At 38.1% G+C, this 23,060-nt stretch overlaps 1 protein-coding gene and 1 long non-coding RNA gene across 3 annotated transcripts in view; one reads left to right on the forward strand and one right to left on the reverse strand.

The window, feature by feature from the left end:
• The window catches only part of LOC105205177, a 131,433-nt gene that overhangs the window by 74,862 nt on the left and 33,511 nt on the right, over positions 1-23,060 (forward strand). The gene's annotated exons all lie outside the window — the stretch shown is intronic.
• LOC120359921 lies at positions 8,335-9,717 on the reverse strand. Its single transcript, XR_005576666.1, has 3 exons — positions 9,336-9,717; positions 8,896-8,978; positions 8,335-8,615 (listed from the first exon to the last, which is right to left on the reverse strand). It is a non-coding gene; the product is annotated as an uncharacterized LOC120359921 (long non-coding RNA).

Here is a 23,060-nt window from a genome sequence, read left to right on the forward strand (position 1 = left end):
ATTATTGTACGTTTTACTCATCTCTCTGTTTCTTTTTCAGCACGTCTTTGGAATCGCGGTGCGCATTTTGGGCAAAAGGTTCTCGCTAACCTTGTAATTTACCGACTTTCCGCGCACGGATTAGCTCGTCGGGTTCTTGGTGCTAGATCGCGAAAATGGTTCGACGTGGGAGAAAGGAAGGTTGGCGGTGTGTCTTAAAATACCACACGCGAGATATGGTGTTAAATCGACATATATTTTAGCTGATGGGACGGACAATATATACACGGTAATATACGAGTACATACATCTATATATCTATTTACACAAGTGTCGACGCGCTTTGATCGTCGCCGGATCGTACAACGGTCTACCGGTGTAGGCTTCGCGAGGGCGCGGTCTACGGCCGACGTGCCGTGCTTCGTGACGCAATGGGCGTGGTTTCGCGGTACGGTCTGCGGGTTAGCCGTCGTGTCGCGGTTCTCGCGGGCGGATCGACTTTCCGCGCGGTATGGCGGTTGCGACGGGATCGTCGCAGGTAGGCTGGACGCGCGGCACCCCGTCAAGTAACTTGACCCGGGACCCCGAACACGGCGGTCGCGGTTTGGGTGGGTGTCGCGAGGTGAGGGGGGTAGCCTCCGAGTCGCCGAGGACCGGCTCGTTGACCAAGACTCTTGGTGTTTGAGCGGGTCTCGGTTCGTAAAAGCTGGTGTATTTGGAATGAGTTTGCGTCGGAGGCGGAGTACCCTCTCGCCGCGGCCAAGCACTCTTTGACCGGGTTTCCGACTTCGGGAGCAGGATATCACCAACCCAGCAGATCGTTCGGAAAGCTGGTCGGTGACGGAGTCGCTGTTTCTCGTCGCGGTGGCCCTATTTATACCGAGCGACTCCGCTCGCCTCCGTTATCTTTTCGGCGCTTGACGGCAGAGTCGTCGGGGTAGGGAGGACCGCGTGTCCTCCGAGTGCGCGCGCGCGCCGACTCAGCGCGTGCGATAGCTTGGCGCGTCTCCTCTGGCGGTATTTTGTCGCCAGGCGGTATCGCGGTATTCGGATTCTTAAAAACGAGTGCCCGAGGCACCTCCGGTTATGGTCCGGCGGCCTTTTCGGCCGATGTCCGCCGGGGCGATACTTCATACGGGGTGCATCGTCACAACCTTAACATCCTACAAATGGATTGATGTTGCTATCATGGTGGGACCTGTTTCCTGCTTTGTAGAAATGTCGATTGGCGATACGCGCGACGATCGGATCGTTTTACCTTATAAAACATGAAAAGCTCTGATCAAGAGACGTGTGGATATTGAGCGACTCGCCCGAGTCAGAGGCATCATCGTTAACGATTTACGAACTTTACGTGCAACTCGTAAAACTGCGCGATGAAAATATTGTTAAATTAACGTTGCGCGATGCTTGTATGTATCTAAAGACTGTGCTATTTATATTCAACTTGGAACATTGTGTCAAGCACATGTATTGTACTATATGTTACATCGAAACACGATTACTGCCACTAAAAAATATAAATATTTAGTAAATTTATTGCGCATGAATTGTATCATCAATAAACGCGAAGCGATACGTATGTTGGACAGATCTTACGATACGAATTCACAAATCGAGTGCGAATTAATAGCTTACGCTAATGGTACTATTGTGAACAAAGCATTACATGAACAATAAAAAGGATTTTAAAAAGTATGCTGTTTAAAATATATTTGAAAATCTATCCTTATCCATCGTTTCCTATTTTCTTAGTAAATAATGCGCGAGATAGTAGACATTAAGGAAGCGCGCGAAAGAAACAAACGGGCGGGGAGAGTGAACGCGCAAGCATGCGCTTGACCGCATACAAGAAAAGCGAGCGAGCGAGCGAGGACGGGAGAGCGCATGTATGAGCGTCAGCGGGATGGTGGGTGGCAGCGGACCCCGCGTAAGACCGTGCGCATTTCTCCCTGCACAGCAAAATTGGGCCAGGGTATTTTCTCAAAAGAGAGAAGCGTACGAGAAGAGCGAGAGAAATTGAGGGAAAAAAGATAGACGATTACGTCACAGATGGCAGCGGTGAAGGCGGATCTCCCCGGATCTCCCCGCACCATGAAAATTTGACCGCGTTATTTTTTTGAGACAAAACTCTCCTCGACGCTTCCCTCTTGCATCATCTAAATATTGTTTCAACGTGCAGCAGCCGGACTATCGGCGCTTATCTTTACTAAAAAAGATACCTTGCAAGATTAGACATGCCACTGGGCGGCAACCGCATACGAAACAGAACTCACGTAAACAAATCTAAATATTATTTCAACGCGTCATTAGCACAGTCGAAAGAGCTGTTCGGCTCTTTTCTCTTGTATCTGCCTTGACCAAAAATTATTAGAAGGTAGCGAGCGGGGCGGCGGCGGGCCCCGCGGAAATAGCCGCGCACATCCCCACAAAATATTTGCCATCGTATCGCTTATCTCCCCCCCCCCTCCTTGTGATAACAGACATTTCCGATTTCAAAAGTACAGTCATACCCACCTCCTTGCAGTGTGATTTATTATGTTTATGTAAACAGAAGGATAAGTACATGGTCCATGTTTACATTAAACGATCAGTTGCCTCCACGCGGCACATTTTAAAGTCGGGTTTTGGTCGGGTTTCGGTCAAGAACATGGTCCTCGAATCGTTATCACTGTTTATTTAAACATTAATTACACAGAACTACCGGTTAAGTTCATACACGTGTCCCCGTTTAAATCCCCCCTCACCCCACCCCCCACCCCGGTTTGATCTACCCGCGTGACATCGTCTCCGGTTGGGCCCCCCCGCAAGACCCGAAAAATTCCCCCCCTCACCCCATACGCGGCACATTTCAAAAATATCAAGTTTCGGTCAAGAACATGGTCCTCGTGTTATCACTGTTTATTTAAACATTGATTACGCAGAACTACCGGTTAGGTTCACCTGCTTGTTCCCGTTAAAATCCCTCCCTCTTCCCCCCCTCCCACCCAGTTTGGTCCACCCGCGTGACCTTATTTCCGATTAGGTTCCCTCGCGCGACCTGAAATATTCCCCCCCTTTCCCGCACTCCTCTGAGATCCCCGAGTTAGAATCCGCTATTGCATTCTACTTTCCCTCGGCAAAGTACGTTGCGAACCGTTCGTTCATTCGTTCGTTCGAGCCTTTGATTCAATACTAGTGTCGCAAGAAATTATGACGTTTATTTGAGGATTAATGCTTTTGCATTTTTAAAGGAAAGCTTCCCCCTCTTTTCAACAATTTTATCATTGTCGTTGTTATCGCTTGCACATGTCACGACACGTTTATGCTTCTGCATTTTTAAAGGAGAAGAAAGGCTTCTCCCTCTTTTTCAAATAATTACATCATCGTCGTTATCGCTTGTACATGTCACAACACATTTTTTCGCGTTCCGGCAACGTTGTACAAGAACGTAATGTTGAACATAACGTACATGACGTACGTGAAACATGAAACGTGAAAACGCTAAATGAAACATGAAAAACATGTATAAGAACGTTAAACGAAATATGAACAACCTATATAAAACATAAAGAAAACGTTGGAGAAACGTTGATGTAATCGCAGAGAAAGAAATAAAAAACGTATCTCGTATATTGCGTATGTTTATTCGTGGTTAGCTGACCCACCAATTGTAAAGTTTGAATACATTTTGTTTAGCACAATGTTTTTATTTACGGTGTTTTCCACATTATATAGTATTAGTAGTATCTAATTTATTGAGAGAATCCACGTTTTCTTAATCCACATCCAAGGTCTCGATGTACGAGCAATCTCGCTGATCGACCTAAATTAAATCCCTTAGCCATTCGTTTCTTGTGCCTTTTGACGTATATGATATTGCCTTTGCCATTTTTAATACCCAGTACTGCTTCTGTGTTTAATTGTCTTGCTTTTCTGTACGGAACCGTCCTATCGTTCTATTGTAAGCTGTGGTGAAAAGCATTCAACCAGGATACGCAGGACCTTTCGGATTTCGTCAACAATTCCCATGGCTTGAGACTCTCAAAGATGTAATAAAAAAGAACGTTGCCTTCTCTGAGCGCTGCAAATTCTTTTACGACGAAATTTCTTAATCGTTCAAGGAGGTAACCTTGCAGATCCACAAACGTCGGAACGAGGCATGTTGCAATCGAAAGACTGTGGTCTACGTCAATGTATTGTAGATTATATATGCGCAGAATTAGGTGATTTTGCGCACAATGTTTGTTAACGGGTTATACTGAATCACGCGATTGTGTATTATGAGTGCATACGCGCCAGTGTTCTCCGGCACGTTATCTTTAGTATCGAATTCTATTCGCACGTCAACGGTTGCGTTTTTAATCGAGTCAACTTGCCAACTACAATCAATTATTACGAATGGACCTCTGTTTAGAAAGTTGGTGACAGTGAGATTTGGCTCAAGATACTCGTATCCAAGGTAGGTTTTGCAGAAACGCGCGTACATCTCGTATAGAATAGCCCATCTGTTTTTGGCAAAATCAAGATTTATTTCGATGTAGGGATAAGATTCAGAATTCAAACAGAGTTTCGCGTTGGTCAAATTGCAATGATCAAATCGGCTCGTGTCCTTAGACATGTTATTTTTTCGACCGGTTTGCAGAGCGAAAATGACGTATCGCGGCTTCTCGAGCTGAGTAGCAGTCTTAATAACCCACGAATGCTTAGTTGTGCATTGCAATAGCGGAAATTCGTAAAGATTCCATGAGCGAAAAGCCATGCTGAGATATCGTCCGCTCTTGAAAGTGCGCAGCATCGAAAGTTTATTTATGTCACTCAAGAGCACGTGCGGCATTTGCCACTGAATTTTAAACAACTCAAGAACGAGCTCCAACGCCGAAATGCCCTTTAGGCAATTGTTATCGTTGCGCGCTCGTATGAAGATTAACTCGTGACGAGCATTAATCACTATGCGTCTATAATTTTCGCAGAATCCCAATAGCACGTAGAGCGGGACACAAAAATTAAAATAATTGTTGGCGGTAGTCATCTATGTTTCCCAGCCAGCATTTCGCAGAAACACGCTTTTGTCGGATGACAGAGTTACATAGTTTTTGAGCATGCTGGTTATGTCCACGTTTCTATTACAATTTTTACGCCGTTCAACTTGTATCTTATCTCGTCAAACATAAACGCAACACAATTATTTCCTAATACCACGTGCCGCCAAGAAGCATCCATTTGGAGACAGTACAATTAGACACAAACCCCTCACAGTGCTTGAACAAAAAAAAATTCACCAGCCGCTATGATTGGCTGTGTCCAAATGGATGCTTCTCGTCGTCGCCGGCCCCCTCAGGTCTTTTCTTTTTAGTAATTTTTCCCTCGACGTATATGAAGTTCTTGTACGGCAATACAAATCTTGTTGTTGTATGGGTATTCTTATCTCTGTGCTTCTTATCGCTGTGCCCGTACGTTATGTTTGCATATGGCGAATAAGCGTGGGTTTCAATCTTGACGATTCGATCGTCAAAGATCGGCTTGTCTCCGACGTTTAGAATATCAGTCATTTTTTTTAAGATTTTTGTACCGCAAATCCCAGTAAATGTAAAAATTTTGATTGCTGAGCTTCTTCTTTTCAGTTGAACGAGTCGGATTATCAATTGATGATGTCACCGTCCTTGTAAAGAATGCGTTATCTTTCCGTACACGCTCGGCTCCACTCAACACAAGCATCTCATGTGTCGCGTTATCGTTTTCGAACGTGCAACCTAACTGTAATCTCTTCTCCTCAAAAGTCCAACAATCGTCTGTTTTGATCGACAACTCATATGGTGAGAGTCGTAATGCTCCATACGATTACTGGAAGGTAAATGATCTAATTTGACTTTTGTACTAAGCTTATATCTTGAAGGCACGCTCGGCGAAAATTCATGAATCGTATGCACACGCGCACCGTTGATGTATGCACCCGCAGTTACACTGCATTCGATACGAACTATATTTACGTTAATTATGTTAATTAATTTGTCCAATTCATACCATCTACGCGGCTACAGTATGCGCTTCGAGAATTCCAGCAGCGATTTAATGCTGTTTGGTTTGTTAAAGTTTATTTTGTAGGCGCATCTAATCTTGCACTTCATTGTGTTATAATTTGCACGAATCATTATCGGGAGCTCTCCTTCCTCGCTGTCATCACGCCGATATCGCCGCGGACAACTAGCATGTCACCGCGTTGCGACGTTTCTGCAAAATTGTGCGTTTCAAAAATTCGTTTATGACCGGCAGCTTGTACGATCCTTCGGGTATCGTAATCTCCACATCGTCTTTGTCAAATAGAATTTATTGTTCGAGGCGTTCACATTCGGTGTTATAAGTTTCAAAGAGCATTAGACCGAATTCGTATCGGTTAAATCTATTGCCGGAGAGTAATTTGCAGCGATAACGCTGCTCTTTCCGCTCAGCGTTAGCGTAAACTACATGATGGGAAAAAACGTTGGACAAATACTGAGACTTTGCGGTACCTCGTCGGTCTTTTAAAGGTCGGCAGTTTGTAAAAATCGTAAGCATATTTGTCCGCAGAAATTTTGATTGTACGTCTGATAGGATGTTCGATTGTAACATTGCACCAGATCTCGAGGCGGTTGAAGATTACCAAAGCTATCGAAATAAATTACGCCGTTGCTCCTTTTTACGTATGCGACTCAGTGCGTCCCAGAGCTCGTGGTATCGTCTAGATTGACGATAACGCTTTCGTTTTTTTTTGTACGCCACTGGTCGGTAAAGCATTACGCATGTATACGCCCCTAAAATATGGTATGCGCATACGTTTCGCCAGATAGTTCAATTGCACATTGGTGGTCACTCCCTCGGGCATTTTTATCGTTTTTTTTTCTTTGCTGATACTTCTTGTCCACATTTATATGGTCCAAGATACCATCCTCGTCCGCCCTTATACGGAGCAAGATAAAACCCGCGACCTTGTTCCATAGCGCGATTGTGACGTTGCAGCTTCTCGAACTGACGTTACGCGGCTTTGCCGGCGTTTACCGCTTTTGCTACACCTGCCGCTCCACCGATCAAAGATCCGAGAACGCTTAACATTGGCAGGATCGGTAACACGCCGCCTCGTTTCGTTGACGGAAGTATTCGTTTTTTTTTATTGTTTTCTTCTTTTTCGTCTTTGTTTTTAAAACCCATGCCGATTTCGGTCTTGGCTTTCATTGCTGCCCAAACGGCTACTGCGGCGGCTTTCTCATCAACAGTCGAATCTTTTGCAATAACGCGTCCCAGCGCTTTATCGGCGAACACCTTGTCCGCCGCGTGTCTGTCAACAAGTTTGTTGCTTTCAGAATACGCAATATCGTGTTTGCAACACGCCGCGTCAAATGGATTTACGCCTCTGTCGTCTCTGGCTAATCATTTCTTCAGGCAAGTTCTCGGACCACAAAACTGATAGCCGGGGATATGTAACTTGAAAGGAAGTGCGTTTATCGCTTAATTCAGCAGACCTCCGACGCAGCCTTCGCTCGACGCTGACATTCGCCGCAATCCTTTATCTTCGTTGCCGGACCGTCGACATGCATCCGCTGCCAGAGTTGATTGTAATGCTTCTCACAGCGACGATACGTTTGAATCTTCGGGTCCGCCTGCATATGTTTTGGAAGCCGTTCCCAAACGTGGTCGATGTAGTTACCGTATAAGCGTAAAAGTACGGTTTTTGGTATATATTCCAACTGCTCCCAGATAACAAAATGCGCGCATAGTGAGTTCACGGAGCGCGCATGCCGTGCGGATTATCGGCACGGTGTGAGCTCACCGCATCCGACAGATGCGTCATCATATGAGACTCATATTGGTCGCACGTTTGCGGTACTCATGGGTGCGAGCGATATGAGCCTCAAATGCGTTCTCCAAATGAGACTCATATTGCTCGCATGCATGCATACGGCACTCAAAAATTCTAATCATTGCCCATTTTTTTCACGTACTTTTAATGCATTATATATCAATATTTTTATGCATTTTTTTCTGATTTACAATTAAAAATTAACATTATTATATACAATCTTTAATAAATTAGCATTAAAAATATTAAAAGCATAAAAAGTACTTCAAAAAAATGCGCAGTGATTGGAAGTTCATATAATATTTTGTAAATTTGTTAATATATGGGAGGGTCTTGTTTTATCACATTGCAATTGACCACTGCATCCATTCACAGCAAACGGTATCTAGAATTTTTTTACTGTTTAAGCACTGCAGTGAATGGTGGTCAATCGCAACATGGTTAAAAGAAAAATTAACATGTACACAATTAATATTTTGATATTATTTTCAAGAGAATTTTACTTTAATGAAATTCTAATTCAAAATTTAGTTACAAAGATATTTGAAGTTAAAAATACATACATTTTTGTAGAATTAAGCCTATAATAATTAGAGATTGTATATTCTAAAATTTTAATTTAAATGTAAGTAAATGATAGTTTTTTCAATTAGCAATATCTGCAAATATCTAACATATTTTATATATGTTCATAAAACGAACCGTCCATACACCTCTTCGAGGGAACTTATAAAATAAAATATGCGAGGTCTATCAACAATAAAATATGAAATGCTTGCTCTCGTATTGTTTCCAATGTTTGGCAATATTATCCCACAATTTCCTAGAAACAAAGAAAAGAATAATATATAAAAATGAAAACATTTACAATATGAAAACCGAGTTTGATAATTTTACAAATATTCTACAAATATTATTTTGTTATAGTCAACGTTGCAAATACACTGTACTACGAAATTAAAATTTACCTTCATACTTGAATCATATAAATAATAAGTCAATATAAAATAAAAAAAGAATTAACAAATTGAAATTGTTTTATCGGTTTTATTACAATTGCTCTTGTAATATTGTAGAAAATATAAATAATTTTAATTATTTACTTTTATACTCTACGATCTTGGTAGTAGTTGTTGAACCAGAAGTTCTAATTTACCACTGTTTGGCAATATTATTCCACAATTTCCTAGAAACAAAAAAAAGAATAATATATAAAAATTAAAATTCACAAGTATGAAAATCAAGTTTGATAATTCTACAAGTATTCTACATTTTATCATTTAATCGTTATAGAAAATTAATTTGCCTTTACAAAAATTTAATAAAGTTTATTAATAACAATAATAATCATAATAATAAGTAAAATTTCGTAATAATAAAAAATTAGTACTTATAAAATATTTTGAGAAGAAAGCGTTTAAAAATTATTGAAATAGAAATGCAAATTAAAAAGTTAGGTTATGTAAAATATATTATACTTATATCAAGTAATAAATATACTACACATAAAAGCAAATTTAAGACCCAGACTTTAATTAATTACCTGAGGTTTTTTTATCCACGGAGATCCGATATTATGTAAAATACTCCAGTTCAATGTAAAAATATTACATATAAAAACACGGCACTTGCAAAGTATTACACTACTACCACTGACCATGACCACTACACTCAACTGGCTCAATTGCACTGTCGATGACGAGTCATGATGACCGTTACGGCATGGAGAACCATGTACCATCGAAATGCATACGCAGAAGCTTTTTGCTGCGATTTGTTGGCTAAAGTCGCGTGACTTTATTGAAAATTTTAAATTAATGAATGCAAATAAAAATCAGAAAATATCAGAAAAAATCAAAATATCAAAATCAAAGATAACATGTTATATTTAATCATACAATGATCGTTTTCTTACTCATAAAATGCAATAAAAATATAGTTTTACTAATAGTTTTTTTTCTCATAAGTCAAATTTTCTCTTTGTATAATATTTTTGTATAATTTATTATACACAGTACATTTAATACATTCTCACATAGTCTCATATACAATATATTTAAAATTTTTTCAGATTTTATTTGCTTATAAAAAAATTGTCACTTAAAAAAAATAAAGAAAAAATTAATTTTTCTACAATTTTTTCTCTATTTTTCAGATTTTCTCCTTTTACATATTATACGTAAATTGTGTTTTTACATACACAGCATTTTTATGTCTTATACAATTTATTTTCTCATATTTTTATTTTTGCTTACAAAGAAAGATTAGATTTTTTCATCCAGTTCTGTGATTTCACGGTTCTTAAGATTTGCAAATCTTAAAAATTCCGTAAAATTACGGTAAGTTATAGATGAAAATTTAAAAAGATTATAATTTGGAAAATTAAAATGAGAAAACCAGAAAACACGGTATAAAATTGTTTTCTTATACTTATTTTTCAAACTATTTTTTAATTTTTGTCTATAATTTATCGTAATTTTATAAGATTTTAAATCTGCAAACTTTGTAATAAAATTACAATTGGATAAAAAAAATTAGTTTTTTTTACAAATGAATAAAAAAATTTGAAGATTGTGAAATAAATTTTATGAGATATTCTAAGAAAGTATAATACTAAATGCTGTGTATGATGAAATATGAAAAAATACAATATATTTGAAAGAACAAAATTTTTAAATGAGGGAGAAAAACTTATATATATTTTCTTCATTTATTTTTATAAGAAAATGATCATTCAATGAGTAAATATGGTATATTATTTAAGAAATTATAAGATATTTTTAAATAAACATAAGATATTTTTTGAAAAATTATGAAAAAATTTTTTTATCAGAGTTACGCGTGCTCCCATCACATCGTGAGGGCAGCGTGATACGTTCTTGTGTGCACGGCGGGATTATCACGTTACCCTCACGTTCCCATCACAGCGTGATTGCATTATACGAGCTTTTACGCGTACATGCATGCGCCCATCACATTGTGAGGGCACTGTGATGCACTTTTGCACGCACAACGTGATCATCACGTCGTGAGGATAACGTGAACTCACGAATTGTTATCTGGGCTCAGCGCTCAGATCAAGAATATTGCAGAGATGTGACAGCGCGAGAAACATTTTTGATACTGAGCAATTCAAGGTTTCGCACATCTATAAATTGGTGCGCGAGGCCGGGCGCGAGACGGTTGACGCAATCGCCAAGATAATTCGAGAGAGTGGGAGATGTCCGAAAAATTTGCAAACTGATATGGGCAAAGAGTTTTACAACGCCGATGTGCAGAAAAAACATGACATTAATCATTATTCTACATATTTGGTTTTAAAAGCATCTATAATCACGGAAAAAAAAGATTAGTTGCAACAGCAAGATTTTGGGTATGCCAGCTAAATTTTAGTCGTAACATATGGATACCTAAAATTTTAGCAGCATGGCCAATTTTAATTAGCTGTAAATATTGTAGGTAAGAATTACAAGAATTTAGCTACGACAGTCATTTTAACGGGTGGCTACAGTATAACGTGTTGCAACGATTGATACATAATTTTATAAGGGGGACGCGAATTTAGGTGCTTTTGATAATAATTTAGGTGCCATTATAAATCCAACCTTGAATTCAGAGCTAAGATTGGGTCCACGACACTTACTTCAGTTTGCAATATTAATTATTAGGGTTAGCTATGACAGTCATTTTAACGTGTAGCTACAGTAAAACGTTTCATCGGTTAATACATAATTTTACATGAGAGATGCAAATTTAGGTGCTTCTGATAATATTTTAGGTGCCATTGCAAATCCAACCTTGAATCCAGAGCTAAGATTGTGTCCATGACATCTACTTCAGTTTGCAATATTATTTATTAGGGTTAGGTTTCAAAACGTCCTTTCCGAGAAAAACTTTACTCAAAATACATAGAACACATAACGCATAGTATATTATATCGAGTAAAATTTTCCGGTGAGAAGATGTTTTGGAATGTAGCTTACATCTTAGGTCCTATTTTTGAGCACATAGGAATAATTTTCGCATAAACAAATAGCAGAAGAGTCAATGGAAAAATAGCATTTTATTATATTCATAGGCGAAAGTTATTCGACAGTTAAGTGTTTAAAAACAGAATCTTGTCCTATTATAATTTACAAAAATTATTTCTATGTGTTTAAAAATAGGATCTAAAAGCTAAGCTACATTCCAAAACATCCTCTCAGAGGAACATTTTACTTGATATAGTATACGATACGTGTACTATGTATTTCAAGTAAAGTTTTTCTCGGAAAGGATGTTTAAGATATATAGAAATAAATAAATCTGTAAATACATATAAAACACATTATATTTGTTCATAAAAAAGAAATATATTATATATATGTAACATAAATTTTATATATAATATGTATATATACGAGGTGTGATCAAAAAGTAAGCTGACTTTTTGAATTTCGCGCGCTCTGTACACTCTAATTTCAAAAATTTTTTTTGTGTTGGTACACTCGTCACGATCATATGTTCACAGTTTTGACTATATAGCATGTGTTGTTTTTATGTGAGAGGCATAAAGGTTAGACTCGTGTTTGCGTGCTCGGCGATTTTTTGCTGTTGAAAATAATGGAGCAGAGAGTTTGTATTAATTTTTGTGTAAAAAATGGTATTAAGTGTTCAAAAACTCTTGAAATGTTGACAGTGGCGTACGGTGAGTCAACTTTGAGCAAAAAAAAAATGTTTATAAATGGTATAAGTTATTCCAACAGGGCCGAGAAAATGGTAACGATGAACCTCGCTCTGGACGCCCCAGCACGTCAAAAACCGACGAAAATGTTCAGGAAGTGAAAGAAATTGTGTTGAAAAATCGTCGAATCACGATTAGAGAAATAGCTAATGATCTTAACATATCGTTTGGCTCATGCCAATCAATTTTAACGGATGTTTCGGGTATGACACGTGTGTCAGCGAAATTCGTTCCAAAACTGCTTAATTTTGATCAGAAGCAGCGTCGCATGAACATCGCCCAAAACATATTGAACGACGTCAATGATAATCCTGATCTGCTCAAAAGGGTTATAACTGGTGACGAAACATGGGTATATGGTTATGACGTCGAAACCAAAGCCCAATCATCCCAGTGGAAGAGCCCAGGAGAGCCAAGACGAACCGAAAAAGGCACGCCAAGTTCGTTTGAATGTGAAGGTTTTGCTCACAGTTTTCTTTGATTACCATGGCGTTGTGCATCAAGAATTCCTACCACAAGGTCGTACGGTAAACAAGGAGTATTACCTTGAGGTTATGCGGCGTTTGCGTGAATCAATAAGAAAAAAACGTCTGGAAGTGTGGAAAGAAAATTCATGGATTCTGCACCATGATAATGCACCTGCGCACACGTCGTTACTAGTGAGTACTTTTTGGCCAAAAACAATACTATCATCATGCCTCAGCCACCATACTCACCAGACTTGGCCCTCTGCGACTTTTTCCTCTTCCCAAAATTAAAAAGGCCTATGAAAGGACGAAGATTTGCGACGATTGAAGAGATTAAGGCTGCATCGCTGGAGGAGCTCAAGGCAATACCCAAAAGTGCATTTCAGAAATGTTTTGACGACTGAAAAAAGCGCTGGCACAAATGCATTGTATCAGAGGGGGATTATTTTGAAGGGGATAACATAATTTTGGATGAATAAATGAATATTTTTTTATAAAAATGAAAAGTCACCTTACTTTTTGATCACCTCGTATATAGATATATATACAGGGTGAGTCAGAAAGACCACTTGTCCTTTCTCAGGCATATTCGTAATCGAATTCAGAGACGATTTTTCCTTTGGCAAAAATTTATCTGGAGCTTAGTTTTTGAATTATAGAAAGAAATAGCGTGTGACGGGTCGGATACAAGAGGTAGGCAGGGGCGGCGCAACTCAGCGTTCCGCGCGGCGCGGCGGCGCCCCTGCCTAGCTCTTGTATCCGACCCGTCACACGCTATTTTTCTTTACAACTCAAAAGCTAAACTCCAGATAAATTTTTGCCAAAGGAAAAATCGTTTCCGTGAGGCTTGCCATTGCACTTAGATAACACAATAGTACACGGACAACACATTCACATTAAAATTTTCTCTCTCTCTCTCTCTCTCGCTTTAATTATGCTATCTTTAACTTGAAAATAATCTTCTAATAATTGTAATAAAAGAAATGACAGAACTTTTTATAGAAATAAAGAACAGAGTAATTACATGAAGCCTACAAGAATATTTGCATGTAGGATTTTAAAAAACAATCAAAATACTTTTTTTTATAAGAAACGCGACTGTACTCGACATTTAGATAATTAAGAACACATGAAGTAAAACAAAGTTAATCACGATTTAAGAGTACAAATTACTATTGCGTTGTAGAGCTACAATTTCAATCTCTAGCTTCTTGAGAGAAAAACGGATAAATAATTTTAAGTTGTATCTATCATTATTCAAAACAGGAGTGTATTATAATAAATGTATGCTCGCGAATATAAAATTTAATACAAATGGAATTACTTAAATATTATTTTCCAATTAAAAATAGCATATTTAAAATGCATGAGAAGAGAAGGAAGGAGAGGGGGAGAGAGTGAGAAAGAGAGAAAGAGAGCGGGGTAGCGCGTTCGAACAAGTTTAAGCATGTTTACTCACGAATCCATCCTGTACGGCGATCAGCTTATTGTTTCCACGATGCGACAGTTCCACTTGAATCGAAATTTGTCCTTGAAGAGAAATTTATCTCTCAGAGTTATTTCACATTTTATCACTTTTACTCTATTTGCTCACTTGATCGATTAACGACGAACAACGAACAACGAACCGATCGATCGATTTTATTTATCACTACGAATCACTACGAATTAACCGCTACTAATCATTCGACGCGTTAAAACATGTTACTCGAAGAAACACGTGTTTACGTTACGAGCACACAACACGTGTTTACTCGACGATAGCAAGCAGTCGACTGGATGTTATGATGCGGTAACAGTGGTGCCATAAGTAAAAACGCGGCAAAATTAAAATATTGAATATTACTATACGACTTACATTTTATAAATAACTAAAAATAAAAAATAAAATATTTAGAAAAAATTGGTTTCGATAAAATCAATTCTTCAATATTTTGAATAAATAATAATTATCTTGATAAAGTCATTAATCATATAATTTTCAATAAATAATGATAAACATGCATTTGCAATTTATTAGAAAAATATTGCAAATGCATGTTTATTATTAATTATTGAAAATTGTATGATTAATGACTTTATCAAGATAATTATTATTTATTCAAAATATTTAAGAATTGATTTTATCAAAATCAATTTTTTCTAAATGTTTTATTTTTTATTTTTAGTTATTTATAAAATGTAAGTCGTATAGTAATATTCAATATTTTAATTTTGCCGCGTTTTTACTTATGGCACCACTGTTACCGCATAATAACATCCAGTCGACTGCTTGCTATCGTCGAGTAAACACGTGTTGTGTGCTCGTAACGTAAACACGTGTTTCTTCGAGTAACATGTTTTAACGCGTCGAATGATTAGTAGCGGTTAATTCGTAGTGATTCGTAGTGATAAATAAAATCGATCGATCGGTTCGTTGTTCGTTGTTCGTCGTTAATCGATCAAGTGAGCAAATAGAGTAAAAGTGATAAAATGTGAAATAACTCTGAGAGATAAATTTCTCTTCAAGGACAAATTTCGATTCAAGTGGAACTGTCGCATCGTGGAAACAATAAGCTGATCGCCGTACAGGATGGATTCGTGAGTAAACATGCTTAAACTTGTTCGAACGCGCTCCCCCGCTCTCTCTCTCTCTCTCTCTCTCTCTCTCTCTCACTCTCTCCCCCTCTCCTTCCTTCTCTTCTCATGCATTTTAAATATGCTATTTTTAATTGGAAAATAATATTTAAGTAATTCCATTTGTATTAAATTTTATATTCGCGAGCATACATTTATTATAATACACTCCTGTTTTGAATAATGATAGATACAACTTAAAATTATTTATCCGTTTTTCTCTCAAGAAGCTAGAGATTGAAATTGTAGCTCTACAACGCAATAGTAATTTGTACTCTTAAATCGTGATTAACTTTGTTTTACTTCATGTGTTCTTAATTATCTAAATGTCGAGTACAGTCGCGTTTCTTATAAAAAAAAGTATTTTGATTGTTTTTTAAAATCCTACATGCAAATATTCTTGTAGGCTTCATGTAATTACTCTGTTCTTTATTTCTATAAAAAGTTCTGTCATTTCTTTTATTACAATTATTAGAAGATTATTTTCAAGTTAAAGATAGCATAATTAAAGCGAGAGAGAGAGAGAGAGAGAAAATTTTAATGTGAATGTGTTGTCCGTGTACTATTGTGTTATCTAAGTGCAATGGCAAGCCTCACGGAAACGATTTTTCCTTTGGCAAAAATTTATCTGGAGTTTAGCTTTTGAGTTGTAAAGAAAAATAGCGTGTGACGGGTCGGATACAAGAGCTAGGCAGGGGCGCCGCCGCGCCGCGCGGAACGCTGAGTTGCGCCGCCCCTGCCTACCTCTTGTATCCGACCCGTCACACGCTAACTATTTCTTTCTATAATTCAAAAACTAAGCTCCAGATAAATTTTTGCCAAAGGAAAAATCGTCTCAGAATTCGATTACGAATATGCCTGAGAAAGGACAAGTGGTCTTTCTGACTCACCCTGTATATATATATATATATATATATATATGTGTGTGTGTGTGTAAATATAACATACATGCATACATAATATCTTTACATAAGTTACTTTAATAATTAAGATAGCTTACTTTAATATAGTTTGTGACGTGACATCCCGTTTGGCTGTCCGTCACAAGGATCGTAAGATCCGGACGAGGAGCGCACGCTGCGGCTTTACGTCCTCTCGGCTCGGAGACGGACGTGTCGGCGAATGCGCTCATAATTCCGCGTCTTTGTTTCGCGTGCGTGTGTCCGTCCGTTGATTTTAGCGACGTTTTGCGGATCGGCGGCTAGCGAATATTCCTTTTTTTTGTATCGACAAAATCTCACCCGGCGAGCAGACTAGAAGAAGGAGGAGGCTGCCGCCACTGGAGACCTTCCGGGCCGTGCGCAGGATCGCAGTAGCGCACGACAGGTGATCTCTCTTCATTTAATTACGTTGTCTCTTACCGTCGCGCCTGTACGCAACAGTAAAGCCGCTGAAATTGCAGGACGCACAGAGGGAAGGTCCGGCGTGGAGATGTCGACACTCCACGCAGATCATCGCGTAGGAGACTCCGAACAAGGAGCTGCGAGGGAAAGTTCCGGACGTGGTCCCGAGCGCGGGGGCACCGGACGTCGAAGAGTCCGTAGGGATAGCCATCCGGCCTCGGGAAAACCACGGGAAGAGTCACAAGCTGCCCGAAGACACCGACCTACCTCGAATTGCGCGCCGCGGCGCGACAGCCTGATTAGAGGGTCGCGAGGACCGCGTTATAAGGCGGAACCAATAGCGCGGCGCGACGAACCCCCGTGCGTGGGGGCGAGAGATCCTGCGTGCCGCCTGCCGAATTTCCTCGCGCTATCGATCACTTCGCTGTGGATCGTCACCGGTGCGATATTAGGAGCCGAGACGACGGGAGCCGCTTTCGAGGCCAAGTCACATTCCCGCACGAGGACGAGTTCGGGCCCAGCCAGCGTCGTGGTGAGACGAACGAACTAGTGTAAAGCCACCGATTTCGCCGGCCGGATGAGTCGCGCGTGCGAGAGTCGTCTTTAGAGTTCACGTTCGCCGTACAATCCTCCGCCGGAACGGGAACACGCTAGTGCTCGCGTTCGGTCCGCGTGCTCAACCGCCGTGCGCCTCATCCGACCAAGTCGCGTCTTGATCCTTTCGGTTCCGTTTATTGAGAGCGTCGCCGACACCACAGCCAAGTCGCGTTAATTGTGATGCATTCTTGTATGTCGTCTGTAGTATGTATGCGTTTCTGTTGGGCGATGTCCGTTTTGTTCGGCGTACTTCCGAACGCTTGCTTCGTACCGAATCGCCATCATTTTGCGTGAATTGAGAGTGCGTGTGTAGAGTGACGAGAGTGCACGGTGTTTGTCTGCCGCCGCTCCGAATGGAATTGTGCCTCTCTCCGTTCGGTGAGCTAGTACCGACGACCGCGTGATATTTTCCGCTCGCGTCCGGGTCGCGAAACACCGTCGCAGAACCTTGTGAGTAGCGTGATCTATCGGAAATATATTGTTCATCTATCGGACTGAAGCGTTGTCTCTAAGTTCCCTCGCTCTCCTCTGTCTCCTCGTCCGTCGCGAACCACCCCCTCTGCCAATTCCGTGGCTGAGCTACCGGTTAAAAGAGCCCGTTATTGCCCGTGACGAAGTAGAGTATTTTCGCGTTTCCTTTTCCGGTATGAATCGAGAGATCGGTCACGTTCCGATCTAAGAGTGGCTCGCTCGTGCCTGGCGCCCAATCGTATCGACTAACTTCGCGCTTTTGATATGAGCGACTTCGCGATTACCGTGGCTGCCTAACTAGCGTCACGAGCAATTAACGCAGTTGCACCACGCTCGTGAGTGCGGTCGCAAGTTTAAACGCACTATTTCATTATCGTACAAATCAAAAAAAGAGATATGGATAATTTTTATTAATATTTTATAAAATACGGTATTAAATAGGATGATGCAAAATAACATATTGTTCACCATTGCTTGCAGTATAAGCAAATAAAGAAAAAGAGTCGTACAAATTATCATATTTTACCGACAGCCACTTTGTATTTTGTTTCGACTTTACTTCAAAACCACCAATGTTGTCATTAAGACCTACATTTAATAAAGAAGAACAAACAAAAATTGGGACATTTTGATGAATAATAATAAGTTGAATTTCTACAAAAACAGGACAAGAACTTTTGTCAATTCCATATACCAATATCATTGTAGGTTGATATTGAGTACCTTTATAATTAACCCAATTGGCAATAAAACATAGTTTAGAAATTATATCTTTAGGTAATGACAACGCAAAAAAATGAAAATAATCATGTTTAGTAATATCAAAAAATTTTCCTGATTCAATTTGAATAGTAGGAACAATGCTGTTTTGAGCCATAAGTCTATAACAAAACGAAAGCTGATGTCGAATGGCAATAGAAAGAAGAATATTTTTTCTTGACGTAACAACAGTAGTAATTTTTTTTTAAATTTTATGAAAGCCTTCAAGTCTTATCATTGATAACAACATTATTGGTTCAGATTTTATCATAACACTTGTGTAAAGAATCAAATTGTGATGTTTGGGTTTTAAACGTTGATTTGTACATTTTACATATTGATTATGATGTTCTAAAACCAATATTTTAAATGCAGATGCAGATTCCTCTGATACTGACTTACTGGACAGAAACTCTATTATTTCTTTTAATAACAAATATAATTTCCAGAATGGGTCATCAAATGATTTTACAAGGTGTCCAGTAATTATTCCGAAAAGTCTACAAAAGGTTAACATTTCTGAGGCTGTCATTTTAAGTTTGCTTTTTGTTGCAAAATCGTCAGCAATACAAGGTGGTTTATTCTGTGCATCAAGACCATAATCAAACATTTGCAAACTGTAATTGAGACCTGCCAAGTTAAAATCACCTATATTAATAAAATTATTTATTATTGGAATCATATCATAGTGAGCGATACCTTCTGCAATATTATGCATCATATCAACATAGATATTGTCTATTACGTGAAATGAAGTAACTGTGTTAAAAATACACTCTTCTTTGATTCCGGTTAAAGAAACGATTTCTAAGGCTACATCAGCACTATAAGATTCACGTGTTCTAAGAACAGATTCATCTTCCAGACAAGTAGTTTCAGAAATAGTAAGATGTAATTTGCAAAACCTACATGTATAGTTTGTCCGGAAACTTTCAGCAAACCCACACATGGCGTGAAGACCCAAATTGTCACCAAATAATAAACCTAGTACAAAGTATATTTTATAAATATTACCATTTACATTAATTGTTATTCCAACGTGTTCTAAAAAATTCAGCTCTTCAATTAGAGGTGCAAATGTTTTTCTGTTTCCAAATTCTTTACGATCTTGAGACTTAAACAAAAGAACCAAGAAGAAATTCTCCAAACGAGATATACATTCAGGCGGCAAACATGGTATACAGGGTGATTCAGAATAACCCGTTGTCTTTCAAGAGACGTATTCCTAGTCGAATTCTAAGACGATTTTTCCTTTGCCAAAAATTTGTCTGGCGCTTAGATTTTGAAATATCAACTGATTAAGTTAGTGTATCACGGGACGAATACAGATGGTACAGGGGCGGCACACTCACCGTTACGCGCGGGTGTGTCGTGAGGTGCCTGCTGCGCTCAACTGATACAACACACAAGTCTTTCTCCCCTCTCACTCTTCTCTCTCTCTCTCTCTCTCTCTCTCTCTCTGTCACATTACAATGCTAGCTTTAACTTAAAAATGCAATTAATTTTCTTCTTAATTTTAATGATTTTAATAAGAAAAGTGCCAGAAAATTCTTTGTACAGTCGAAGAATTGAACAAAGAATTGCACGAAATCTACAAAAGTATTTACATCTCGAGTTTTTAGAAACAGTAGTACTTTTTTTTGTCACAGAGAGAGAGGGGGGGAAGAGAGAGAGAAAGAGAGCGAGCGCGCACGCGAGCACGCGTGCTTGCATGAACAAGTTTGGACATGCATTTACTTACGTATTATTCTGTACAGCAATCAATTAGTTGTCTCCACGATGAGACAGACCAAAGTTTCCTTGATTCTCTCGTAAATTATCACTTTAGTATCATAATACACGATTCATTCACTTGATAAAACTTGAGTAACTAATTAACGATCACTTCGAGTAACGATCACTGCAAATAATTATTAGTCATTCGGCGTGCGAAAATATGTAGCTCGATAAAACTCGTGTTTACGCGCGACAAACAGACAACACGTGTTTACTCGACAACAGGAAAGAGCCGACTGATTTTATGGGTTACATTATGATCGAATATGAATGCGTGATTTGTCAAACAGAAGTTAAAACGCGGCAATTTAAAAGTAAAGTAGTAATTAATATTGTTTTTAATAATAAAATTTATTGAAAAATATTTTTCTATTTATTTTATTAAAATTATTGTTTTATATCAAGAGATTTTACACTAAGAAAAAGTTATTGAATTTTAATAAATATTTATTTGAATACTTGCAATGACATAATTTATTATGTCAAACAAATGTAATTAAATATTTTTTTAATACAAGAATCACTAATGTAATTTAACTATCATTTTTTTACTGAATAAATACATGTATTTATTTACATTTAATAAATTGTGTCATTGCAAGTATTCAAATAAATTTTTTTCTCAGTGTAATAATTTGTTAAAACTAAAAGATTGTTCCTCGAAATAAATTATTTGGTTGCCCTGAAAAGGGCAGATTAATTCTCTTTGAAGAATTTTCTTCATAAAAAGTGCTCAAAGTGACCACCGTCCATCGTGATGCAGGCTTTCCCCCCCCCCCCATCTCTCTCTCTCTCTCTCTCTCTTTCTGTGACAAAAAAGTACTACTGTTTCTAAAAACTCGAGATGTAAATACTTTTGTAGATTTCGTGCAATTCTTTGTTCGATTTTTTGACTGTACAAAGAATTTCCTGGCACTTCTCTTATTAAAATTATTAAAATTAAGAAGAAAATTAATTACATTTTTAAGTTAAAGCTAGCATTGTGATGTAACAAAGAGAGAGAGAGAGAGAGAGAGAGTGAGTGAGAGGGGAGAAAGACTTGTGTGTTGTATGTATCAGCTGAGCGCAGCAGGCACCTCACGACACACCCGCACGTAACGGTGAGTGCGCCGCCTCTGCGTACCATCTGTATTTGACCCGTGATACGCTAACTTAATCGGCTGATATTTCAAATTTTGAGCGTTTGACAAATTTTTGGCAAAGGAAAAATCGTCTTAGAATTTGACCAGGAATACGTCCCTTGAAAGACAACGGGTTATTCTGAATCACCCTGTATAGCAATAAACTCCTCCAAGAGAAGCACTATGTGATCCTAATGGATTGTTCACTTCCCAATCATCGTAATACACAAATAGTGGTAAAACTATATCATTATTTTTAAAGCTTTCTCTTTTACTATGCCAAAGTTTAGATTGGATAAAGTTTTTTACACTATCTGATTTTTTAAGTGAATTAATATAAGAAATTGTTGCAGTAAAAGCGTCAGTTGAAAAAATTTTTGTAATACTTGTCTCAAAGGTATGAAATAGCCACAAACATCTTTAATTTTTTCAGTAGTGGAAGTTCCAATTCTTTTGCGGATTCTTTTTTTATGTATGTAATATTTAACAGGAGCTATATAATTGCCACAAGCCTTAAAATATTTCATTTGTTGATATTCACTTCTAAGATGATCAAATTCATTTTTAAAACAATGAAACATTGATATAATATTTTCCATTGTTTCATTATTACAATTTAGAGCAGTAAAATGTGAAACAATTTTTTCTTTTATGATAGAAATGTGACCACTTATGAGAAATGTACAACTGTCCTGAATAATAGATTGAATGTATTTTCGCGGAATTGAAGATGTATAATACAATTTTGCAACAAAAGCATCACAACTTTTTCTTACGAGAGATTTAAATTCGATAGGAGTTATTGACGAAGATTTATTGTTACTTAATTCTATTGAGATTACATCATTGTTATTTATATTAACATTGCTAATAAGACAGGATTCTTTTTTTCTTTCAATTTGTGTATCAGTAGGTTCAATTAATACCTTAGATACATGTTGTTCTGAAGCAGGCCAAGCAGGAAAATTATGATTAGATCCAATTAAATGGCTTCGTAAAGAATTCCATGAAGACCATTTACGATTGCATCCATCTTCACCACATTCAAAAATTGTTAATGAATTAATATGTTTAATGTTAAAATGTACTAAAAACCCATTAACAGACGAAGTGGTCTATTTGCATAAAAAACATACAGGCATGATACAATCTGAATAATTTTAACGTTTTAAAATTTTAAAGTAATTTATATTCTTGAATTCTTGCTAAAGGCACTAGTAAGCTGGGAATTCTTTCGCTTGTCCCACGTAGTTTCAAAGTCGTACACAGCTCTTTGCAAAAACATAAATACTTGGCCTACTTCAAAAGGGTATTGGATATTTAGAGTATTGCAAGACTTTACAATGAAATCTATGGCTTTTAATGGTGTCTCTACTTCGTACCTGTAGTTATTGA

Source organism: Solenopsis invicta, unplaced genomic scaffold, assembly GCF_016802725.1.
Source record: "Solenopsis invicta isolate M01_SB unplaced genomic scaffold, UNIL_Sinv_3.0 scaffold_38, whole genome shotgun sequence".
Classification (NCBI taxonomy): domain Eukaryota; kingdom Metazoa; phylum Arthropoda; class Insecta; order Hymenoptera; family Formicidae; genus Solenopsis; species Solenopsis invicta.